General features: G+C 40.3%; 1 pseudogene; it reads right to left on the reverse strand.

Moving 5' to 3' along the window:
• LOC128657360 (gastrula zinc finger protein XlCGF26.1-like) overlaps window positions 1-10,993 on the reverse strand; it is a 55,320-nt pseudogene extending 44,327 nt beyond the window's left edge.
• Window positions 10,994-24,180: the final 13,187 nt, after the last annotated feature.

Consider the following 24,180-nt stretch of genomic DNA (forward strand, 5'->3'; position numbering starts at 1 on the left):
TGTAAGGAACATGGCGGGATCCCTAAGGTAGTATACAGAGAGTTAGCTGTAGGATAAGAGGACAGTGTGAATCCTATGATATTTGGCAGCATAATATAGTATGAGAGTATATAAGAGAGCTGTATGTATAGAGTAAGGTATGGCCTGTTCTGTTAGCATAGTAGCAATGTATAATAGTGAGATTTCACGTATCATTGATAGTCTCATGTGTTTAATATCATCTATCATCTGCCATAACCAAGAATGTTATTAAAACTTTGGGAGGTCATTAATGCCACGTAGCAGTATGATGTAACCGACACACAGATACAAGCATAAGCCATGAGTTTCCAGAGGGTAAACCTCAGATATTATCTCCTACATGTCTTACCTGTGTGTAACTTAAAAACTGGGTGAGGTGATTACATAAGCATAACTATAGTATATTTACAAGGCTAACGGTTAGTTATATCAGTCACGCTGGGACCTTAGTAACATTATTTAAAGAATGTAGGACATAAAAGATATAAATGCATAAGTAAGGTGCAATATAATATATTATACCAATTTACTTCTAAGGGACCTCTATGACCATTCTAAACATAAAAACTAGTACACTATACAGCAAACTCTATCAGTATTACTTTGTCTTTAATGTATACTCTGGCTTTGTAAGGCTGGATAGTGAAAAACAAAGTCAGCGTCACAATTACCATTCTATAATAAAGGCTTGAAATATCGGCCTATAAAGTATGTCCAAATATAGAAGGAGTACTTTAGAGGCTACCGGTAACACTATATCAGCTTGTCAATTTAGTATGGCTATATGTAAAAATATAGTTAGCAGACTGGGGGTGCTATAGCAGGAGATTACGGAGTAGGAGGTGATCCCATATATGAATTGAGTACAGGGTAATGATACTTAACTTCATACAAACATATATCTTGCAGGCCATATTAAAGAGAGTGAAACCACTGCAATAGGTACCTTTCCCGAAAGGTATTATAAAAACATAGTGAGAAATCATACTCATCCGCCTCAGAAATTGCTTGGTATCTTAGACTACTATTATAAGATACTACTTAATAAATGCCTATATATAGCAGTCCAGAGACTTAAGTATGTGAGTTTAGTGTAGCAGATGTGCTTGTTGGAGCGTTAGGAAGGAGCAATCAGTAATAAATCATAGGTAATAGATCACACTACAGCAACCTACACAGGGATGTCAAAGTAAGAGAGAGTTGTGCAACACTATTCACAACAATAAGAGCAGTTACAAGCATAAGTAAACAGAGACTGGGGCAGACTACCTTAGAATTTCAAACATATGGAATACCAAAAACATTAGGAGTTATTCAAGATCTATGAGGTTATGGTCTAATTATTATCAAAAGGGTATAGGCTAATATTACACAGTCTAGTTGACTCTGAATATCTCAATAAAAAGCTCAGCAGACCATATGGTCGTCATTTCTATGGTTTGTGCAGTTGAGCCATTAAAAAAAATAGTATTGTTCTTTAATCTCTAATATTACAGTACGATTTAACCAGTTCTCACTGGAATGACTATTACTTGTATCCATACCGCTGCTAAAAACTAATATCATACTTAGATATGATGCAGACGCATATAGCACAGAAGAGATCATCTCTGAGAGAAAAGCATACGGTAGTAGCAAGATGGTACTTAGAGGGAGTTTATAGATAATTCATATTACATATGTAAGTAGCAGAAGCTGGGAGTATCCATTAAAAGAGCATGAAGGCATAGATCCAGTGTAAGGTCAGGGCACCTAAAAGGCTATTATAAACATCTATGTTGTAAATAAAGATAAACCTATAGGTAATGAATAATAGCTATATATGTTATGATCTATAAACATTCCAAACGTGAAAGCAAAAATAGCATGGCATATGTCACAATGCCATAAATTATATAACGCATGTCAGGAGGAGTAATCGTTCAAACCCAAGCCTTCCAGCCTGCTCCAACACATTAAAATATCATAAAAAGAAGTATCCCTACTATTGGTTCGTGAACATAGTTTCAATATAGGCAAAAGTCGCAATGAACCCTATAACCAAAAGGAGTATCATCGACCCTGAGTGAACACATATGGAAAACCCCCATGCAGCACTGTAAAGTATTTCCACGCATAAGGGTTAGCATAATAAGTCTATCCAATACCCAGTCTGCAAGGCCTTATGTATAGTAACTTGAGGTATGAAGAATCCTCATCCACGTGGGTGTCCCCTGAAGCTTGCGCCATAACTGAGTGATCGGTCAGCCCACCACGACCATAAGCCAAGGGCCAGCGAAGCACCACCAATGCTGTGAGGTATAATTTGGGCCCAGATAGTCGACTATCCTCCACACTCTGCAAATTTCGTTCCGATAGCGCTGCGATACTAGGCTCAGTTGTCGTGTGGTCAGCGAGAGGTAATGTAGTATGTCCCTGCGATGGTTCACAAACATCTGCACTATTAATGTTGGTTAGTGGGGATATATGAAGCCTCGGCATCAGGCATATTAGAGGCATCTCCTCCTGTGCGCTGCAAGGTTCTTTGTTAGCTGGCGTGGTGCAGACTACTCTCCCCAATGTCGACTCCAGAGTGTCAGATAGGTCAGAGAAACAGCTTGTCATCTGTCGACCAAAATTTTGCAACAAGGCATATACTAATTCGTAGGTTTCTTCAGTTGTGGATATGTCTGCAGACTGTACCTCATATGGACTTGGGCCGGTATTAGTGGAGGAAGGCCCGCATATTTTGCTGCACATAGTGCAGGGTTCACTCCAGAAGGAGCTACCGGGTCTTGGGCTAATTGCATGCCTCGTCTTCTGAAAAGTAGTCTTTCGATTGTAGACTAGTTAATGAGCATCCATATTCTGATTTAGTTCAGTTTCTTTTTGGAAATATCTATATTTGTTAGTCCAGGCCTAAGAGCTCAGGAAACATGCGACTGTCTGGTTCGGCAGTTGGCTCCGCCCCCCCTGTTTATTTCATTTTTATAAGTTTCTCTTTGGGCCTGTCACCCAGGCTGGTCGGGGTTAACAACTATTTAGTGATATGGGAGGAGACATCCGATTTATAGATGCTGGCAATATTAACCATTTGGTTTCCATAAATAAGCAGTAATGCATTACCTTGCTGTTCCTTTCAACCAACATCAAGAGGTTAAATGATAGGGGGTTAAGAGAGAGCCATATAAAACACTGCTGTGTTTTAAGACAGAACCAGAATGATACTTAGCGCGCAGTGCACCCACAGTGCTGCGAGTAAAGACAGAATCAGACCGGCTGCACTGTACGTACAAACGGTCACAGGGAGACATTACTAAGTAATGTATCCAATGTCTGGCAATGTCTCACAATTATACTCATTTTAAAAGTAACGTATGTGTGTGTATGAGTTGTGTGTGTCTGAGTTGTGTGTGTATGAGTGCGTGTATATGAGTGTGTCTGCATAAGTGGGTTTGTGTGTTCGTGTGTATGAGTGAGTGTGTATGAGTGAGTGTATGTATGAGTATATGAGTGTGTGTGTATGTATGAGTACATGAGTGTTTGAGTGTGTATGTATGAGTTTTGTGTGTGTGTGTGCATGAGTTTTTGTTTGTGTTTGCACATGAGGCGTAAATGTAGTAACATCTATTGCTGGGAGGCTCATCTTGAAAGTTTCGCTGAAGGGGAGGCCCACTGTCTAAAACTTTTAAAACCTCTACCCTAGACTAATAAGGCAAGCAAGCTTGTTATTTAAAGTGAATGTAAAGTTGACCGTACTTGCTCACGTTATAGGATAGAATTTTAAAAATGAGGCAGACTTATATTCATCAAATATTTATTGATATTCTCAGATTTTTACCTGTTAATGCTCCAACGATAAGCGCCGTACCTCTGCCCGCCATATTGCTTAATTGATTGACAGATGACAAATCTGCAATCCACTCATCATTGCTTACCCCCCTCCCATCCCCGAGGCATTCAGGGGGGAAACGATTGTGGATTGCAGATTCCTCATCTGTCAATCAATTGAGCAATATGGCGGTCGGAGGAACGGCGCCTATCGTTGGAGCATTAAAAAGGTAAAAATCTGAGAATATCAATAAATAGTACAAATTTATGAATGAAAGTCTGCCTCTTTTTTTTTAATTCTATCCTATGACGTGAGCGAGTATCGTCAACTTTACATTCACTTTAACTAGTGTAAATGTGTTTTGCTCAGATGAAATTCTTGAACAAAAATAATGCTAATTTAACATGTGCTATCTGCATTGCTAAAGTTTTATTTTGATTTCCCTATCCCTTTACTAATTTGTATGCGCTTGTTTTGGGGTGGATTGGAGTGGGTGGGGCTATGCAAATCATACACGGCTATGCTGCTGAGTGTCCCTGGAAATGTCTTTCAAATGTTGGCAACTATGCACACTCAGCCTCCTCCTCAATACCTTATTTACACATATATAATATTCAAGAGAGGTTACCTCTGCCACACACACACACAGTCCATACCCATTAACTTATATACAGATATATAATATTATAGAAATGTTCCCTTTACCTAACACACATAGCCCCTCCCCACTACCTTATATACAGATATATAATATTTGAGAGGTCCCCTCTGTTTCACACACACACACAACCCCCTACCTTATATACAGATATATATTATAGAAATGTCCCCTTTCCCTAACACACACAGCCCCTTCCTACTACGTTATATACAGATATATAATATTAGAGAGGTTCCCTCTTACACACAGCCCCTTCCCAGTTCCTTTTTATATAGATAAATAATATTAAAAAAGGTTCCCTCTGTCTCACACACCCCTCCCCAGTACCTTATATACTGATATATAATATTATATGGAGGTTCCTCCCTGCCTCGTCTCAGACAGCACCCTCCCGAGTACCTTATATACAGATATATAATATTATAGAGATGTTCTCTATATCTCAAACAAGTCTAAAAAGGAGAGGAGGAGAGAAGCGCAGGACACGATTCAAGTGTAGATATAACTTTAATACACAAAGCACACACAGTATTGTACTCACAAGAGTTAAGGCAATAAAAAGCACATCTGGTGTATAATAGTCCCTCGTAACCCTGCAGCTTGGATAGTGTTTGCGTAGGAATCCACAATATCAGTCCTTAGATCTTAGGATATCCACACACTACTCGTTGTATCCAGGAAGGTAACGATTGCCGCCAGTATACCAGTCAAAATAGCCGCCTCAATGTGAAACCGCTACGTCAGGGACACACCTGCACACACCCTCTGCTCCGTACCAATAGGATTACCCCTAGTGCTGAGCTCACTGCACACGAGGACCTACGGTGGCTTCACTGGGTGAAAAATCAGAACTACTAGAGCTGTGTTCTTTGCGTTTCGTCCCAGACGTCGGGACTTTCTCAAGAACTATGGACACAGACAGAGTCAGGACCTATTTATACCCAGGATAACCGGATAAACTCCCATTGTTAATAGGAGCACTGGGCAAATAGAACAATTGATTAGAGTGGCTTAAAATAGCATCGGTCCTGGCTCTAAATATGTCCCCATTGTCTAATTCATAAAAAATACATTGATATTAACACAGAGAGGTACACTGTTAAATATACATACAATAAGCAATAAATACATATTATTTAAAAATTAATGATATATAAAATACAACAAATTCTATTTAAAATTAATAATATAGATTATAAAAGTAAATAAATAAGAAGATATCTAAAAGTATATATTCAGATTACCACCCATAAAGCATAGTAATAAATATATAGCTATGCAATAAATACACCATAAATATGATATTTCATGAATTAAATAAAAATTGACCCATGGGAATAAAATCAAATTATTATTTTATATGAACAAGGTTTGAAGTTTATATTTAACTTATCAGATCGATCATTTTCAAAAGAAGAATTGACTCTCCTTATAAAAGGTTTGAATTTCGCACCAACAAGTCCCCCTAATTACTTTGACCTTTATATTGATATACAACGCTTCATTAGAAATTTAACATTGAAACGATATTTCCATAGAAACTATTCAGATCCCTTATTGGATCCAGCCTTTACTAATATTGAAGATGAAAAATGCATTAGAATTTTAGAGGAGAAAGAGAAAGAGGAAAGTCAGACAGAAAATGTAAATCTTTCTGGATTGTCAACATACAAAGAGGGTGAGGATTTCCCTGTGAGAGATTGCCCCTTAAAAAGGAAATCTATATTTTACCCCCAACAAAGCCAGTCAGAATATATCAAAATCTTTAACAGATTGGTATGCCAGGACATTGAATCTCTTTCTAAAATTCCTAATTACCAAATGTCCTATTGCAGAGACAATTTATCCAAGGAGGAGAGAGCTGCCCTTAAGGTACTGAGTAGCACTACCAATGTTATTTTTAGAGCAGCGGTTAAGGGGGGAGGGGGGGATTGTCGTGCAAAACAGGAAAGATTATCTGAAGGAGGCATTTAGATTACTACAAGATAATAAAACATATCTTCCTCTAACTTTTAATCCAACAGAAAAATACAAGAAGGAGTTACTTGTATTTCTGACAGAAGCTAAAACTCTAAATGTACTCAATATGGAGGAATTCAAATTCCTTTACGAAGTAGCACCTAAAATTGCTAGTTTTTATCATTTGCCCAAGGTCCACAAGGATCATCTACACCCACCCCCGGGGAAGACCCATTGTCTCTGGGATAGGCTCGTTGTGTGACAATTTGTCCAAATTTATAGACTCTTACTTACAACCTATGGTACTGGACACGAGAGCCTATCTCAGAGACACAATAGATGTAATTAACAAACTAGAGGGTCTCCCCTGGGGTGATGATTATGTGTGGGTAACATGTGACGCTTCAGCTTTATATACCAGCATACCCCATTCATCAGGTATATCAGTAATTCAAGACATATTGAACAGTTCCAGACTCCCTAGAGATCAAATTGATTTCATTGTGGATGCAATCCGTTTTATTTTGACACATAATTATTTTATATTTGAAAATGTGTACTACAAACAAATACAGGGGACGGCGATGGGGACAACTTTCGCCCCCTCGTATGCGAACTTATATGTATCCCATTTTGAAAACAACTTGATATGGAAGAACAATCCCTATGAAAAGAATATTGTGAAGTATTTTCGTTTTATAGACGATATAATACTTATATGGAAAGGCCCGGTGGAGACTATAACAGAATTTATCACTCATATAAATAATAATACGTATAATTTGTCATTTACATATGAAAAATCAGTTACATCAATAGCTTTTCTTGATCTGACCCTTTTCTATGATGACACCACCAATTTAGTGACAGTAAAGAATTATCACAAACCTACTGACAGAAATGGCCTACTTAATGCCAATAGTGGTCATCTCAAACAGTGGAAAAGTAATATTCCACTGGGCCAATATCAACGGATTAAACGCAATTGTACATATAGTGATGACTACAATAGAGAGGCAGGGGTTTTAACCAAAAAATTTCTAGAAAAGGGATATGATCCTGTTCTTTTAAACAAAACTAAAAATAAAGTGGATAATATGAATAGATCAGATTTAATCAAAACGAAACATAAGTCGCTATCTAAATTCAACGATTCAATCGGAAAACCACCTAAATTCGTAACTAAATACAACAACCAGCATTACAAAATCAAAAATATATTAACCAAACATTGGAAGGTCTTAAAATTGGATCCTATTCTGGGTAACATTTTAGGGTCCAAACCCAATGTAATTTATAGGAAAAACAGGGATATCAAAAATGATATTGCTCCTACTAAACTACGCCAACCAACCAATGGTGGTCAATTAACCAGCTGGTGTGGAGGGTCTGTGGGTCTTTACCCTTGCAAACAGAAAGACTGTATCATGTGTCCTAGGATTGCAGATAATAATGCTGCCTTTGTTAATTACAATGGTAGTAGAACGTATAAATGCAAACACAGATACACTTGTCACACCACATATGTTTTATACCAATTATCTTGCAAATGTGGGAAAATTTACATTGGGCGTACTAAACGCAAAATAAAGTATAGGCTTAGAGGGCATATCCGAAACATAGAGGCAGGCTTTGAAAACCATAGTGTGTCCTATCACTTTAAATTTCATCATAATCAGAATCCTGAAGACCTTTCGGTTAATATAGTTGAATGGGTGGCAATTAACAAATGGGACACCAACTGCCTTTTAAGACTAAGACAGAGGGAAACCTTTTGGATCAAGACTCTAGATTGCCTTGATCCAAAGAGTTTGAATATTGAATTGGATATTGCTGCTTTTTTATGAATTGGCAGACTACTTCTGCTCTCTGGTTAGGTATATTAGATGTAGGGAACATAGGTGCATATTTCTTCATTATAATAATACTTGTCTTTTGATTTCTAAATATACATTTATACATAGGGCTTGATCCATCCTACACCTTCTCTCATTAGAAAGTGTTTTAATATGGGTATATTTGTTTTAGATTTGTTCATATAAAATAATAATTTGATTTTATTCCCATGGGTCAATTTCTATTTAATTGATGAAATATCATATTTATGGTGTATTTATTGCATAGCTATATATTTATTACTATGCTTTATGGGTGGTAATCTGAATATATACTTTTAGATATCTTCTTATTTATTTACTTTTATAATCTATATTATTAATTTTTAATAGAATTTGTTGTATTTTATATATCATTAATTTTTAAATAATATGTATTTATTGCTTATTGTATGTATATTTAACAGTGTACCTCTCTGTGTTAATATCAATGTATTTTGTATGAATTAGACAGTGGGGACATATTTAGAGCCAGGACCGATGCTATTTTAAGCCACTCTAATCAATTGTTCTATTTGCCCAGTGCTCCTATTAACAATGGGAGTTTATCCGGTAATCCTGGGTATAAATAGGTCCTGACTGTCTGTGTCCATAGTTCTTGAGAAAGTCCTGACGTCCGGGACGAAACGCGTAGAACACAGCTCTAGTAGTTCTGATTTTTCACCCAGTGAAGCCACCGTAGGTCCTCGTGTGCAGTCAGCTCAGCACTAGGGGTAATCCTATTGGAACGGAGCAGAGGGTGTGTGCAGGTGTGTCCCTGACGTAGCGGTTTCACATTGAGGCGGCTATTGTGACTGGTATACTGGCGACAATCGTTACCTTCCTGGATACAACGAGTAGTGTGTGGATATCCTAAGATCTAAGGACTGATATTGTGGATTCCTACGCAAACACTATCCAAGCTGCAGGGTTACGAGGGACTATTATACACCAGATGTGCTTTTTATTGCCTTAACTCTTGTGAGTACAATACTGTGTGTGCTTTGTGTATTAAAGTGGATGTAAAGTCAATGCTATTGCACAATCTCATCTTGTTTAGCAATCAAAATTAAGTTAACTTTAATTCATCGTTTTTTTCAAATGTACAATGTTATCGATATATATACTTATTTACTGTGAATCGTCTTGCTCGCTTCCTCCGCCCGCCATTTTGGACCGCATTTCTAACGTTGATTGACACTGTATTCGACTAATAATCTTTCATACCCCATGGCGTCCAGCCCCTTTTCGTAGACGTCACAATTTCTTTATGCGCATGCGTTCACCAACTGCTGATTGATTTAGAAGCTTTTACAAGATACGCAGTCAGTACGCATGCGCATTTACAATAGCAGTTACGATAGCGAATGCCTAATAATTTACTAACGCATGCGCATATTAGGCACTGAATGTTAAACGCATGCGCAAAAAACCCAAAACATTGTGAACGAGCTTTTCAAATACGTAATAGAGCGGGTGGGACCGCTCTATACGTAATGCGGCAGAAATACAGGAAGAAATGGATGGGAGGAGTTATAATCGAAAACGGAGATAAGTTTACATTTAAAATATAATGTGATATTTTGAGAATTTTGTTTAAAAAAAAGGCGTTTTAACTAATACACTGATTATGAATTAATATTGATTACTAAAAAAGAGAAAATTTACATTCACTTTAAAGTTATATCTACACTTGAATCGTGTCCTGCGCTTCTCTCCTCCTCTCCTTTTTAGACTATGTGCATCTGAGATTCGTGGAAATATCTCTTTATAAGAGGAGCTGCGGAACACTCAGGATCCATTACTCTTGCTACCTGGTTAGTGGAGGACATTACGGACTCGACTTTAACAAGTACCTGAGGATATAAACTGCATTAATGACTCTATGTGTATATTTCATTTCGTGACATAATTGAATTCACCATATACAATATGCAGGTTTTATATTTATTTATTTGATGTTTTATTATCATATTCTATTTATTTGTATCTAGTTTTCAATATTTATTTACAGGGTGTTAATTGCGCTACTTGATTACTCTGTTGAGTAATTTGGGTGTTTGTATTGTGTATATCTCAAACAATCATAGCCCCCTACCCAGTACCTAATATACACATAAATAATATTCTAGAGGTTCCCTCTGTCTCACACACTCACAACCCCCTCCCCGTTCCTTATAAAGATAATATAAAGAGGTTCCCTCTGCCCCACACCAACAGCCCCCTCCACAGTACCTTTTATACAACTATATAATTGTAGAGACGTTCCCTCTACCTCACACACTCACAAACCGCTCCCCAATACCTTATGTATTATAAAGACGTTCCCTCTACCTCACACACAGCCACTTTCATAACTTGGATATTATATTGTACTTCAATTTGCCATGTACCAACACAGCCCCTTCTCAGTCACCTATACACGGAGACGTAACAATAAAGAGCCGCCATTCTACCTCACTCACACACACAACCCATTGCTATATAAACAGATCAATTACACAACAACAGGCCCGGGAGCTTATATTTACCTTCTCGAATCCGCCATATTGGGAACTGAGTAAGCTGGTAACAGCTAGTTCCCATAATGTCACAGTAGACACGTGACTAGTACTGCAATAAAATGATACAAATTATAATATTCTGATCGGCTGCTTTATGCTCTCTCTCTGTGCTATTTGATAGCTGCAGTGCCAGTTACGGCAAAATCACAGCTTCTTTAGCTGGAAAGGAACTAGCTGCTCTCGTTAGATGCCATCCGATCTGGCTATAGGTCCCCTAAAGTCACGTGACTGCAGTGACATCAGCGATACTTAAGCTGAGGGACCGAGGTAAGAAACAGTGATCTGTGCTTTGTTTTCGTTGTGTATAACATGGAAGCCACCTGCTGTCTAATGTGTTTCAGGATTGGGGTTGTATTAGTAGGGAGAGGCAGAAAAAAAGCCCTGAGGCGGTAAAAATGGGGCAGTGTTTGACTGAGAGGGTGAGGAGGCGGCATGTAAGGGAGAGGGGATCCGATACCGTAAGGAGGGTCTGTGTGAAGGGGGGCTGTGAGAAAGGTGATGGTAAGGGGGAATGTCTGTGAGGGAGAGGGGGGTCAAGAGGGTGAGAAGGGGGCTGTGTGAGGGTGAAGGGGCTGTGTGAGGGTAATGGGGGCTAAGAAGATGTGGAGAAGAATATATAAAGGATGGGGGAGCGACGGTAAACAGTACCTTATATAAAGATATATAATATGAGAGGTTCCCTCTGCCTCACATGCATACACACACAGCCCCCTCGCCAGTATCTTATTTACAGATATATCAAATTATAGAGAGGTTCCCTGCCACACATGCTCACTTTTTGGATGGTTTAATTTCAGTGGAGCATGAAACTCCCAAGGATGGTTAAAGGATTACTTTCTGTTATAATTTTTAAGCTAAACAACTAACATATTAAAGTTAATAAACATTAATTAAAACCTACTGACCTATATTTTCTTCAAAACGAAGTTTCATAACGTTCTAAAAGTTATATCTTTTATTTGCTGATGATGTCACGTTATCCTGCCCACTATTTTCAGCACTGCGTGTTCAAAATACTTAAACCAATAACTTTGTGTTTAAAGCGCCATTTTGAAACCTAGGTATTGTAAACGGATTGGTACAGAGCAAAGGATACCCACGGAGTGGGTTTGGAAAACAATTAAATTTGCAGACAAGATTTCTGATATACAGTAGAGATATGTTAATGAAATGCTATTGATAAAAAGCGTATTTGGGGTAGTTAGTTAGTAACAGGCATAGAAAATATTTACTTACAGTGGCCCTTTAATAGGCTTAGCCAGGCATGCCGTGCTCCCTAATGTATTTTAATTATGCCTGAGTTTTAATTATAATCAGTTTAAGTCCCAAAAATGGCACAAATTGGTGTTTCCCCTATTGCCTATTTAAAGCTTATGGCAGTTTCTAAACAATTATAAATAATTAGACTAAATAACAAAATTTAAAAAAAAAAACATAATACAAGAACGTTTTTCATTGAATTGATATTTTATGTCTTTATAAATTATAATAGAAAACTACCAAACTTTAGGAACAAAACGGGGAGACAATACTTTACTTATTTGAAATATCCCATCATTTGTCTGAGACTAATGATGTGATATTTCAAATAGGTAAAGTATTAAACTCTGAAATTCAAGAGATTTGTCACAAGGAGCCAGCAGTTTGCAAAGTAACTAGAAGGAATCAACCAGGCATTGTGAATGGGGTACTGCTAAATAAATCCTACCAACAAGTTGCAAGTGACAACAATCCCTACCTGTTATAATAGCAAAAATCAGCATCCAGAGTGTTCAGATACAGGACAAGCCCCAGGGCGCTGCTTAGCAACTCTACAATAATTTCCCCTCAGGAAGCCCTCTCAATACTGCTAGATAATAATAGCATGTCGCGTTGTCTCCCCCCTGGGTCTTTTGTCAGTCAGCTGAGTTTGATCTAATCTCACACTGTCTGTCACACACTGACAGCGCGGCCCGCGGGTCTTCTCTCTGTTGTGACGTCACAAGCGTAATCACGTGATGTCCGACAGTCTAACACGGCACATCAGGAACAAGCTGTGCCCGCTGCCTACTAATAGTCCGAAGCGGAGTCCTGTTACAGCTAAATACTAGCAGGCTCGAACTAGAAGGGTTCCGGTTGGGTGGAGCTTGGAACACGAGCTGGGTCTGGGTAGGTTGGGTACACAGCCGGATGCGGCCTGGACTCCGGGGAGATAATAAAAATTGAAAACAATTTAATCATCTTAGAGCCTATGTCCATTTTTTTAAGGCAGTAACCTAAAATACCGGACACCTGGAAACCCTACTCACACATACAGAGACTCTTCTCAGTACAGTAAATATATATATATATATAATCTAGAGATATTCTCACAATATCATAAACACAGCCCATCCCCGGCATGTTATACGCAGATATATAACATAATTGATGCTCACACACGTATCTGTCTCAAAAAAGGGACACTGAACCCAGTTTTTTTCTTTCTTAATTCAGATACAGCATGACATTTTAAGCAACTTTCTAATTTACTCCTATTATCATTTTTTCTTTGTTCTCTTGCTATCTTTATTTTAAAGCAAACTACAGTGTCCAGCACTAATGTGTTTGATCAGGTGCACGCTGCAGGGTCCTGTATTCACCCAAATTAAGTCAATATATAAAAGACAGCAGCACCATTTCCTCACAGCAAAGTTATGTATTTATTAGAACATAACCAACAAGGTACAACAACGTTTCGGTCTACACAATCTTAATCATGTTGCAACCTTGTTGGTTATGTCCTAATAAATACATAACTTTGCTGTGAGGAATTGGTGCTGCTGTCTTTTATATATTATCTTTATTTTAAAAGCAGGAATGTAAATCTTAGCAGCCCATTTTAGGTTCAGCACCATGGATAGCGCTTGCTTATTGGAGGCTTACATTTACCCACCAATAAGCAAGCATAACCCAGGTTCTCAACCAAAAATGGTCCGACTCCTATGCATCACATTCCTGCTTTTTAAATAAAGATAGCAAGAGAACAAAGAAAATTTGATAATAGGAGTAAATTAGAAAGTTGCTTAAAATTGCATGCTCTATCTGACTCATGAAATACAAAAATTGCGTTTAGTGTCCCTATAAACTAGATGCAGATAAAAAAAAACTTGTTACTTATGTTCCTGGACTTACTAGCTTTGACATCTGGGGTGACTATTTACTGTCTGGGTTCAGGCTCACTCGGGGTGCGGCTGAGAGGGTGAAGAGGAGGGCTGAGTGAGGGAGAGGGGTCGTTAAAGTGAAGGTAAACTTGAGCATAGTCGTTCAAGTCATAGGAAAGAATTTTACAAATGAATGAGACTTTCATTCATCAAATGTGTAGGATAAACTTTATTTTCTGTGATTTTTACCTTGTAATGATAGAAGGATAAGTGCCGTTCCTCCGCCCGCCATATCCATCAAAGGATTGACAGATGACAAATCTGCAATCAACTATTCGTTGTTTCCCCTCTGGGGCGTTTAGCCCCTTTGCACAAATGTCATGGCTGGGGTGACAACGTTTGGTGGATCATGTGTCAATCAATTGATGAATATGGCCGGCAGTGGGACGGCGCTTATCCTTATATCATTACAAGGTAAAAATCGCAGAAGATGCGTATATACTACACATTTTCATTCATTTTTAAAATTCTTTCCTATGACTTGAGCGACTATTGCTCAAGTTTACATTCACTTTAAGAGTGCGAAGAGGGGGTTTGTAAGGGAGAGGGGAGAAGTTGGTTGTGTGAGAAAGAGGGGGCTGATACATACATAGGCAGTTGCTTAGACATAAGGGATTAGTTAATAGTTACAGTAAAGCTAAATCATAAACTAAAGCATAAATCCTACTTCTCTGAAAATGAGTAAATATAAAGCAGACCAATATGTGTTGATTTCTACAGATTTTATGAAGCAGCACGCTTTTGTGAAGTTTAGTTTGCTGTGCAGTTTATGCAGGATGTGAAACTGCTGTACCTTACAGTTACATAAAGTCTCCTCATGCATGAAGATCATTAGTCCGGCAGCTGAAAGCAGAGCTCTCACTATTGTCACTGAATTCAGCGTTGGAAGCCCCCCTGCACGTCATTGTCAGCACACTGTAGCTCTGTAAATGCACGACTGACCTGGGAGAAGTGCTGTTATAACTCCTCACCTATTGTAACATTAACAGTATTAACTTGAGTAACTGGTAAATTTAAAGACAATAAAATTGTGTTTTGTAACACCAAATCAGAAAGTGAACACTATGTGAAGTGACACCAGGTTGATTTGGTGTAAATTAAGCCTTTTAATATTGGTAGGATTCTGAACTGTTTAGCTAACAGTCAGATACAAACAGCACAGGAAATTAGTAAGTTAGCAAGGTACTTTGTAGTTCAGGAATAAATGCAAGTAGTAGTCATACAGTCATTAGACATAGAAATCTTATACTTTAGTTAACTAACCAGATCAGATATGCTTGTCTCCCTTCAGTTGAAGCTGCAGCTGACATGCAGAGATGAGATCCTGTGTTGAGGGAGAGAGACGCGGTGTTTGGAGTGTGATGTCACCACAATCACTTATCCAGAGCTCAGAAGGACTTCTGACAATATTAAAGCTGAAACAATTATGGAACAAGGTTTGAGAGTTACCTTTGATGAGATTGGATATTACACTCCTTAGTTAGGTAAATCAGTCTGTGAAAATGTGGAACAGGCTGCAGTCTGATTAGCTGAGTGCAGCTGGAAGTCTGTGAAAACTGCAGGCATCCGGTTCAGGGAGAGATGAAACAGAAAGGCTGAATCAGTCTGAAATATAAATAAACACTCTGAAAGGATTAGATTAGGTTTGCTCACACAGATAGAAATAGTTGAATAGTACTTTGAAATCCTTAGGTTGTTTAAAGTATAGTTAAATTGGTAGTTAGCTCAGGAACAAGTATGTCTCTCAGGGAGTTTTACAAATTACTAAGCAAAGCTTGGGGGTGTGAGCAGGTGTGATAAAGGGAGTGTGTACCTGTGATTGGTTAGTACACCTTAAAGGAAAAGCAGCATAACTGAAATACTCTGACAGGACCCCCTCCTCAAGCAAGCTGATCCTCAGCTTGAGGTCGAGGACGGTCTGGGTTGCGACGATGGAAAAGGGATACCAATCTAGGTGCAGAAAGATTGCTAGATGGTTCCCAACTATCCTCCTCCTCTGTGAAGTTTTTCCATCTAATTAGATATTGGAGAATCCAAGATCCTTTCAACTTCAAAGACATCATTTTCAGATGGTACCAACGTTGTGGGCAATGGGGGAACAGAAGACCTAGTGGGATGGTAGGGTTTCAACAGAGAAACATGGAAAGTGGGGTGGATCTTCATGGTTGTCGGAAGCTGTAATGTGACAGCATTGACATTTACCACTTTAGTGATAAGGAAAGGACCACAATATTTCTGAGTGAACTTTTTACTTGGCAGATGAAACTTCAGATTCTTCGTCGACAACCATACTTGATCACCTATTTTATATTCTGGTGGTTTCCTATGTCTCAAGTCATAGTAAAATTTCTGGGAATTTTGCGCCTTTCCAATATTTTCTTTGATGATACGGAAGTTTTCTAATAGGGTGTTCTTTAGTTCATCCACCATAGGTGAGTCTGCTGGTGTTGAAGATAAAGAAGTGAAGCTGGGATGGTACCCATAATTTGCATAGAACGGGGTCATCTTTGTAGAGGTGCTTGTTAAGTTGTTATATGCAAATTCTGCATAAGGTAAGTATTTCGTCCAATCTTGTTGTTGACATGAACAGAAACAGCGGAGGTATTCATCGAGCCACTGATTCACTCTCTCAGTCTGTCCATTCGCTTGAGGGTGATATGATGTTGTATAATGGTGTTGAATATTTAAGGCTTTGCATAGGTCTTTCCAGAAACGGGACGTAAACTGAGACCCTCTATCAGAAATAATTACGGAAGGTACCCCATGTAATTTTAGGATATGATTCAAGAAGAGAGTAGCAGTTTCAGATGATGATGGAATTTTGTGATATGGTAAAAAATGTGCCATTTTGGTGAATGTATCAATAACAACCATGATGGTATTCTGGTTATTGGAAGGTGGTAACTCTACAATAAAATCTATACCAATCTGCTGCCATGGAGAATTCGAAACTGGGAGGGACATAAGCAGTCCATAAGGTGTTGACCGGTCATTTTTTGAGATCTGACATATTACACAACTTTTAATGTATTCCTTGATTGTATCCTTCATGTGAGGCCACCAGTAATTCCTGGAAATTAGTTCCAGAGTCCTATTTACCCCTGGATGTCCTGCTAAAGGAGTGTCATGATGTTCGTTTAGAATCTTTAAACGTAAGTCAGTTGGTAAGAATATTCGATCATTATAGTAGTAAACACCATCTTTTTGCTTGATGTTTTTGTTATGAACTTGTTCAGCAGGAGCTGAGGAATTTCTTATTTCTGTTAAGAGATCTGAAGTGAAACCAATGAATTTTTCTGCTGGTATAATAGCAGTTGGAGTTGGAGAGTCATCGATCTTTAGAAGTTGTCTTGAGAGGGCATCAGCCTTTCCATTTTTGTTAGCAGGTCTGTAAATGATGTGAAAGTCAAATCTAGAAAAGTATAAACTCCATCGCACCTGACGTGAGGACAGTGTTTTGTTATTTTGGAGGTATTGTAAGTTCTTGTGATCCGTATAAATTAATATGGGATGCTGGGCTCCCTCCAAGAGATGTCTACAAAATTCTAGTGCCCTCCTAATAGCTAGTAGTTCTTTATCACCGATGGTATAGTTCTTTTCAGCAGGAGACATAATCTTGGAGAAAAAGGATACAGGATGAAGTGGGGAGCTTTCTGAAGTACGTTGTGATAGAATGGCACCGATTGCGTAGTCTGATGAGTCTACCTCCAAAACATATTGTAAATTTACATTTGGAAATCTTAAGATTGGTGCTGAGATGAATCGATTTTTTAAATGTTGAAATATTTCAGTATGTTTCTGGGTCCAATGGAATGATACTGTGGAGCCGGTGAGTTGCGTGAGTGGTTTTACTATCCCAGAAAAATCTCTAATAAATTTGCGATAGTAATTAGTGAAGCCTAAGAATCTCTGTAGTTCTTTTTTATTGGTTGGTACTGGCCAGTCTCTAACGGAATCTACCTTTTCGGTTTGCATCTGAATTCCTGAGGAGGAAATTGTATAACCTAAAAATGAAATTGTTGATTTGTGAAATGAACATTTTTCCAATTTAGCATATAATTTATGTACTTTTAATCTGGCAAGCACCCAACGTACATGTTTGATGTGATCTGTCATATTGTTGGATTAAATGAGAATGTCGTCTAGGTAAACGACTATGCATATATCCAGTAAGTCACGAAAAATGTCGTTAATGAAATGTTGGAAGGCTGCGGGCGCATTACAAAGGCCGAATGGCATCACTAAATATTCATACAGACCATACCTGGTTCGGAAAGCAGTGAGCCATTCGTCACCTTCTCTAATGCGAATTAAATTGTAAGCGCCGCGCAGGTCAAGCTTTGTGAAAATCTTGGCATTGGTAAGTCTTTCAATTAGTTCCGGAATTAATGGTAACGGATATCGTTTTTTAACGGTTCGTTTATTTAGCTCTCTGTAATCAATTATTGGTCTCAAACTAGAATCCTTATTTGTCACAAAGAACATACCTGCTGCTGTTGGGGATGAAGATGGTCTAATGAAACCTTTTTTAAGGTTATCTTGTAGGTATTGTTTTAAATAATCGAGTTCGGCTTGACTTAATGGGTATAAATGGCCAACTGGTAGGGTGGAACCTGGTATTAGTTCTATAGGGCAATCGTATACCCTATGGGGAGGTAAAGATTCAGCTTCGGTTTTGCTAAAGACATCTGCAAACTCATTATAAACTTTTGGGATGTTAAATTCTTCAGTAGAAGTTAGCATGATAGATTGTTGAGGATAACAAGTATTCTTACAATATGCAGAGTGTAAAGATAACTTAAATGTAGACCAATCTATTGTGGGATTATGAAGTTGTAACCAATGAACCCCTAAAATAATTGGAAAATGAGAAGGTATGACATCAAAGGTGATGTATTCTGTATGTCCTTCGGGTGTAAGTACAAGTAGTGGGACAGTGTGGTGTGTGACTGGACCTTCTGTTAGTGTTGAACCATCAATAACTTTGAGGGACACCGGTATCTTTTTCAAAACAGTTGGAATTTTATTTTTTGTTACTATAGTAGCATCAATGAAATTGCCAAAGGCGCCCGAATCAATGATGGCAGTTGTCTCCAATCTTCTAAGGTCCCACTGTAGTAAGAGAGAGGTTACAGTAAGCTGTTGAACTGTTACTATAGTGTGAATTATGTAACATGATTAACTTACTCTTCTTGTTCTTGCGAAGAACTGGGCATTCAGAAACGGTATGGTTAGGGCTGGCACAGTACATACACAGTTGTTTAGATCTTCTTCTCATCCTCTCCTCTGGGGTAAGCGGCCCTTTAATCACTCCAATTTCCATAGGAGTAATGGTTTCTGAACTGATAGTAGTAGTTGGAGAATAAGAAGATGCATGAGATCGTGGTGTTGTTTCTGTCTGCATTCTTTCTGCCTTTCTTTCTCTCAGTCTTCTGTCTATCTGTGTGGCTACCTTAATCATAGCTTCTAAAGTATTGGGCATTTCTATACGAGAGAGTTCATCCTTTATACTTTCGGATAACCCTAACCTGTACCGATTTCTTAAAGAAATCATACTCCAAGAGGAATCAGAAGCATGCAACTTGAATTCTGCGGTGTAATCTTCAATAGGCTTCTTCCCTTGCTTTAGTTGTCTCATTTTATGTTCAGCTGTTAGTTGTACATCTGTATACAATTCATCCAATGCATTAAAAAAATCTGTTAATGAATTTAGGATAGGTGAATTGGTTTCAAATAATTGATCAGCCCATTTCCTAGGCTCTGCTCTTAAATATGATACAGTGGTAAGAACCTTCACTCTATCAGTGGGATAAGTGAGAGGCTTTAGGTTGTACAATAGATAACAAGCATTTTTAAACTGTCTGTAATTCCTTCTGTCACCAGAAAATGCTTCTGGCAAACTCACTTGTGGTTCAGGTGTAGGAAATCTTTGTTCTCTATTGTCCTTGAACATATCCTTTAACACTTTATTCTCCACTTGTAAGTCTCTAATAGCTTGCCCCATCTGGTCGATTTTCTGACTCAAATTATAAACAACCTGGGGTAATTCAGCTGGATCCATAACTTTAACCAGCTTACTTTTCTTTTTCAGGCTTAGTAATATGTAACATTAACAGTATTAACTTGAGTAACTGTTAAATTTAAAGACAATAAAATTGTGTTTTGTAACACCAAATCAGAAAGTGAACACTATGTGAAGTGACACCAGGTTGATTTGGTGTAAATTAAGCCTTTTAATATTGGTAGGATTCTGAACTGTTTAGCTAACAGTCAGATACAAACAGCACAGGAAATTAGTAAGTTAGCAAGGTACTTTGTAGTTCAGGAATAAATGCAAGTAGTAGTCATACAGTCATTAGACATAGAAATCTTATACTTTAGTTAACTAACCAGATCAGATATGCTTGTTGTTACGGTTACCCTTAGTCTCGCTGAGAGATGGACCGCTTAGTAGCCTGGATTCCTATTGCTGAAGAGGGGAGAAACTGCTTTCCACAGTATTCTATATGAGTCTCGCAAATGTAGAATAATCCCCCTTAGCTGTAGTACAGCTAGGATACCCTTCTGCCCACAAAAATGAGTCAACGCTGCGATTGAGGGACAACCAAGAACTGAGGACTGGGATGCCCAGCCTGCTTTTTATTTAGGTTACATGCACACAGGGCACTCCCAGGGGGGGAAGCATAAAATCCCCCATCACACATTTAGACAAAGCCCTTGGACAGGCCACCGCAGATAACAAGTACACACAAGAAAACAATTGAGTCCTTCTTATCACCTAGCAGTGAATGCTTATCACAAACTTAATTACAGTACACAATATGCTAGGAAACCTGCCTCAGAAAATAGTTTTCTCAAAACTGAACAGAGTTAACCCTTTATGAAATGATACTTGTTACAGTTTTCTTGGAGCCCTTCTTAGGCGCTGGCTTGGCTGGTTCAGGCATTGCTGCTGGGAAATAAGTTTCTTCACAACAAAATAACTAATGCTTCTGTAACAGTGCTCCCTTTCTGTGGAACACTCTGGCAGACACGGTCTGACCCCTTTTCGGGGCAGACTAAGGCTGTCCAGACCGCTGGTTATGCGGGGCTGAGGTCGGTTTGTCTGGACAACCCGTCGGCGTTGCCATTCTGTTTCCCAGGTCTGTAAGTAATGGTGAAATTGAAGGGTTGCAACGATAAACTCCAACGTAATAGCCTGCCATTATCTCCAGAGACCCGGTTCAGCCACACCAACGGGTTATGGTCGGTGACCAGAGTGAACTCCTGCCCATATAAATAGGGAGTCAATTTCTTTAATGCCCACACCAAAGCCAAACACTCCTTTTCGACCGCTGCATAGCTGACTTCGCGGGGCAGGAGCTTCCGGCTGATGTAGGCAACTGGATGCTCCCCTCCATCTTCGCCTACTTGGCTGAGGACGGCTCCCAGCCCGAACATGGAAGCATCTGTATGGACGATAAAACGTTTGTTAAGGGCTGGAGCCGCCAAGACAGGAGCGTTAATTAGAGCATTTTTGAGAGCCTGGAAAGCCGTTTCACAGTGGGGAGACCACAGGACCTGTCGAGGTAAGTTCTTCTTGGTCAAGTCAGTCAGGGGTTTGGCAAGTGTGCTGTAGTCTGGTACGAACCGTCTATAGTACCCTGCCGTGCCCAGGAAGGCTAGGACCTGAGTCTTAGTGATGGGGGTGGGCCAATTGGCGACAGCTTCTATCTTGGCCGGCTCTGGTCGCTGCTTTCCACACCCCACCCGGTGACCCAGGTACTGTACCTCGGCCATCCCAAAGTGGCATTTTTCTGGCTTCAGAGTCAGGCCAGCAGCCCGGATCTGATCCAGAACCATTCCCACATGAGCTAAGTGGTCCTCCCAGGACTCACTGTGGATCGCTATGTCGTCCAGGTAGGCGCAAGCAAAACTCTGGAAGCCATCCAGGAGCCTATCCACCAAGCGCTGGAATGTAGCTGGGGCATTCTTCATCCCAAACGGCATTACCCTAAACTGATATAAGCCGAATGGGGTGACGAATGCCGACTTGGGGATAGCCTCCGGGGCCAGGGGAATCTGCCAGTAACCTTTGCAGAGGTCAATAGTGGTCAGGTAATTTCCCCTGGCTATACGATCGAGTAGCTCGTCTACCCTGGGCATAGGGTAAGCGTCCGTCACGGTCTTTTCATTGAGCCTCCGATAGTCTACGCAGAACCGGGTGGTCCCATCTTTCTTGGGCACCAAGACAACTGGGGAGGCCCAGGGACTATCGGAGGGCTCAATTACCCTGAGTTGGAGCATCTCATCGATCTCCTTCTTCATTCCTATCCTAACTGCTTCGGGGATTCGGTACGGAGCCTGGCGCAAGGGAGCTTGTCCCGGAGTATCTACCTGGTGGGTGGTTAAAGTAGTGTACCCTGGCTTCGGGGAGAAGGTGAGGTGTTTGGACTGTAGGAGTTGGTTGAGCTGCTCCCTTTCAGTGGGGCTAAGTCGGTCTCCTATCTGAACCTGAGCCACTATACCTGTGGGGAGACTCTTTTCTAATAGGTCTGGAATGGGTAGACTGTCGGGGCCTTCCTGAGGGGAACAACATACGGCCGTCACGTTCTCTGGTCGCTCAAAATATTCCTTGAGCATGTTTACATGGAATGTCTTTCTAAGATTGTTGTCGTGGCAGCTAGCTATCACATAAGTGGTGTCTCCCCTTTTCTCTACGATCTGGTAGGGGCCCTGCCAGGACGCCTGCAATTTGTCTGTCTTCACCGGCTTAAGTACTAACACCTTTTGTCCTATGGTAAAGATTCTCTTTCGGGCCCCCCGATCGTACCATACTTTCTGTCTTCTCTGGGCCGACTGGAGATTAGCCCGCACGGATTTGGCTAATTGCTCCATTCGGTCCCTGAGTTCCAGCACGTATGGCACAATGGGGACACCGTCAGTCTCCATCTCTCCCTCCCAGTGCTCCCGGATCAGGTTTAGGGGTCCCCGTACCTTTCTTCCGTAGAGCAACTCGAAGGGAGAGAACCCTGTCGTTTCCTGGGGCACCTCCCGATAAGCAAAAAGGAGGTGCGGCAGGAAGCGTTCCCAGTCTCGGTATTCCTGAGTGAACGTCTTGAGCATTTGCTTGAGGGTCCCATTGAACCTCTCACACAGCCCGTTCGTCTGGGGGTGGTATGGGGAGCTCAGGAGGGACTTAATTTTGCAAACCTGCCAGAGTTGTTGGGTCAATTCAGCCGTAAATTGGGTGCCTCGGTCGGATAGGATTTCTTTTGGAAATCCTACCCGGGAGAACACCTGTACTAGTGCATTCGCTACCGTATCCGCTTGTATGTTGGATAGGGCGACAGCCTCTGGGTACCTGGTAGCGTAGTCCACTACGGTAAGAATGTAGCGCTTACCGGAGGGACTAGGGGTAGCCAGTGGTCCCACTAGGTCAATAGCAACCCGGCTGAAGGGTTCCTCTACAATGGGCATATTTACTAGATGGGCTTTAGGGTGATCGCCTCGCCTTCCTACTCGTTGACACACATCGCAGGTGTTACAGTAAGTTCTAACGTCAGCGTGTACCCCTGGCCAAAAGAACGTGTGAGTAATGCGGTGTAGGGTACGGGTTACAGCTAGGTGGCCTGCTAAGGGGATGTCGTGGCCTATCTTGAGGATTTCTTGACGGTATTTGTGGGGCACTACCAGCTGTCGCCTACGCTGTCCCCTTTTCTCTGTCCAGCGGTATAGTTTCCCTTTTTCCCATAAGAATGTTTCATTATCTGCCCCGCCCCCTCCGGTCTCTGCTCGTTCCCGGTACTTTTGTAAGGTCGGGTCAGTCTTAGACTCTGTCTCGAAAGCATCTGGGGTGTCCCAGGGTATGGGGCCTAACATGTCAGGCAAGGTCGGGGTAGGTCTTACCTGTGTCTCCCGCACTGGTGAGAGTTCTCGCTCCGTCCGGGCTTGGGCCCGTGTAGTCACTGGGTCCGCCTCGTTGTTGCATACTGGAGCATAGGCAGAAGTCATGGGGCCCAAATCATTGCCCAGTAGTACTTCGGCAGGTAAATTATCCATTATGCCCACGTTCACAGCCCCCTTTCCCGCTCCCCAATCAAGATGCACTTTAGCTGTTGGAATTTTG

The sequence above is a fragment of the Bombina bombina genome, chromosome 4, assembly GCF_027579735.1.
Source record: "Bombina bombina isolate aBomBom1 chromosome 4, aBomBom1.pri, whole genome shotgun sequence".
NCBI classification, from domain to species: Eukaryota; Metazoa; Chordata; class Amphibia; order Anura; family Bombinatoridae; genus Bombina; species Bombina bombina.